This window comes from Otolemur garnettii, unplaced genomic scaffold (genome assembly GCF_000181295.1).
Source record: "Otolemur garnettii isolate 467f Iridium unplaced genomic scaffold, OtoGar3 scaffold00150, whole genome shotgun sequence".
In the NCBI taxonomy this organism is placed as follows: Eukaryota; Metazoa; Chordata; class Mammalia; order Primates; family Galagidae; genus Otolemur; species Otolemur garnettii.
This window is the reverse complement of record NW_003852545.1, coordinates 4,049,926-4,052,765: the sequence shown is the minus strand read 5'-3', so window position 1 is coordinate 4,052,765 and position 2,840 is coordinate 4,049,926.

The following is a 2,840-nucleotide window of genomic DNA, read 5'->3' as shown; positions in this document are numbered from 1 at the left end:
CAAACAAAACCAAATTCGAAGAGGCCAAAATTAGCCCACAGGCTATACCACTGACAAAATCCAGAGCTCAGACCCAGACCCACTGCCCTTGACTTGAGTTCAGCGTGTGTCTGTTGGTGTCACATGTAGGTTCCCTGCTTTACCGAGACACAAGGCAGGACAAGAACCACACCTCAGCCAGTTCAAGTTTGGAATGTCCCATCTGGGATCCAGTTGCCCAGTGGCGCAGAAATCAGAAAATGGGTTCAAGTGACCCTGGATGCCGCCTCCTGCTGCCTGGTCAGGGTCCGTATAGGGGCTCATAAAGTCGCAGCATTAGGAAGTTCATCCCTTTTCCTTCCACTGCCCTTAGATCCCCTGAAAAAAGAAGGAGGAGGAGGAGGAGGTGGTCTGAGTCTGAGAAAAGCATTTAGCTCAGATAACAAGTTCTATTTACAGAGAGATGGACACTGTTTTCATGTCTCAGTAGGTTCCTGCTGATACATGATGACATTCCCGACATTCACCTTGACCTAGAGGGAGAATTCCATTTTGCATCAGGGAGACCACAATTCCATTGTGCTTAACAAATGGCTCCGGGCCTCTATGGATAATGATTTATGATTCCCTAAGCAAGTTATCACTTAGTCTTTCCCCCAGCCTTTGTTTCCTTACTTGTATATTAGGGTAAAAAAATCAGTTATAGGGTAAAGATCCTTATAAGATAAACGATTCATATCAAGTGCCACATATGTATTCCAGTAAGCACTTTATAATGCTTGATATGCAGTCCAAATACATGTTTATAACAGTCCTTTACCTTTGGGGGTAGTTCTAATTTCACATTGTTTTTAGAAAATTGCTGATTCTGTGATCTGCTGGCACAGTATCCAGCTACGTTCAAACTGGATACGGTCGGCATCTCTCAATACACAGGGAATGGTCTAAGTTCTCTGCGGCTGCCCTATTTCTGAGCAGAGGTTGCACTGCCAGCTCTGTATAAGAGACTGAGGGAGAGGGGATTAATGGGATTAAAAAAGCAAAAGCAATTTTAAGCACTACTCATAAAAAACAAATTCAAAGCCCTTAAATCCATTATCAGGAAGATGCCACAGTTAAATATAAATCCTTAACATGAGAGCATTAGTAAATATGCCTTTGCACAGCTGTTTGGCACTGCATTAGGGGAGGACAAGGCAGATTTGCCTAATTTTAGGTAAGACCTTCCCTGACATCTGACACGGCTTGAGTATAATTCTAGAAGGGCTCCGGTCTTTTCTTCCTCTCTGCAGACTTCAATTTGGAGGCCTGCTGACTCCAGCTTCTTACCCGGCAGGGCTTTCTTCTTACTCTCCTCTCTAAAGTAAACTATCTTCGTGGCTACAGAGAAGAGTAAGTCAGGAGATTTACCAGAAGCAGGATGACCTTTCCTCTGTCAGCTTGTAACTGCCCCAATACTATAGCGGAACCAAACTGAGGCTTTCAGAGTTTTGAACCAACATACCCTGAGCAGATAGACACATTTCCTTTCCCCTTTTGGTATAAGATTCAAGGAGAATAAGATGGTCCAGCTTCTCTTAGTAAGATGCTATCTATACTTAACAATCTGCATCATGGGGAAATAGCTAGATTAAATTCTAGAAGCAATTTATTATCGATGTTCATGAAGCAGACTGATGTCAGAAAGTTAGTCTGAATATCTTTTAGTGTTGGCAGATTGTAACATGAGCAAGTTTCTACTCACGTTGAAATCTGTGTGTAAATTACAGTTCTTCTTCCCTACCTTAACCTCTACTTATTTCTGATTTACTCTTAGATTTTTCTGGTCTTACTGCTTACTTGAATGTAGCAGTAACCTGGTTTGCAAAGGTCTTCCTTTTTGGCTGGACCTGGACTTGAATTTACAATCAACTTTTCTGTCCCTATTATTTTTCTTTGTTATACAAAGTCTAGTTCTGGACAGTTCATTATGGTAGCTGTGAATCAATGCAACTATTTATGTTTACATATAAATGAATTACAATTGAACAAAGTAAAAATTTCGTGCCTCAGTTGCACTAGCCACATTTTTAATGCTCAATAGCCACAGGTGGGTAGTGACTACTTAACTGGAAAGTGGAAGGAATATTCCTGTATAGAGGTGAAGTTCATTCAGTGGAACTGATCTAGAAGTATGCCATCAATAGTTAAAACGATGTGATAGAGAAAATAACGTGAATTATTTGCTGGGCAGTGAAGGAATTTCTCAAAGCAATTCTGTGAATTGGATGCTATCATTATTCTCATTTTAGAATTTGAAGAAGCACATCTGATCTGGTAGATTATAATTACAAACAATTTAAATTGTCCCATTGTCTTTACAAGACACTCATGGGGCCAGTTTTCTCTGCTTCTATATAAAAACTTAGATAGTTCATGAACGTTTCTGGTCACACCGATAAAATTCTACAATCACATTAAGTCACAAAACACAGTACCAGTTGGTTGATGAAAATTTCTGGCCTTGGCCAGGTGCAGTGGCTCACACCTCTAATCCTAGCACTCTGGGAGGCCAAGTAGGGTGGATTGCTTGTGCGCTCAGGAGTTTGAGACAAGCCTGAGCAAGAGCAAGACCCATCTGGACTAAAAATAGAAAACAATAGTCAGGCATCACAATGAGTACTTATAGTCCTAGCTACTTGGAAGGCTGAAGCAAGAGAATCGTTTGATGAGCTGTGATGATGCCAAGGCACTCTACCCAGGGACAGAGTAAGACTCTGGAGAGAGAGAGAGAGAGAGAAAGGGAGGGGAGGGGAGAGAAGGGGAGGGGAGGGGATTGAAGGGAAGGGAAGGGAAGGGAAGGGAAGGGAAAAGAAACAAAA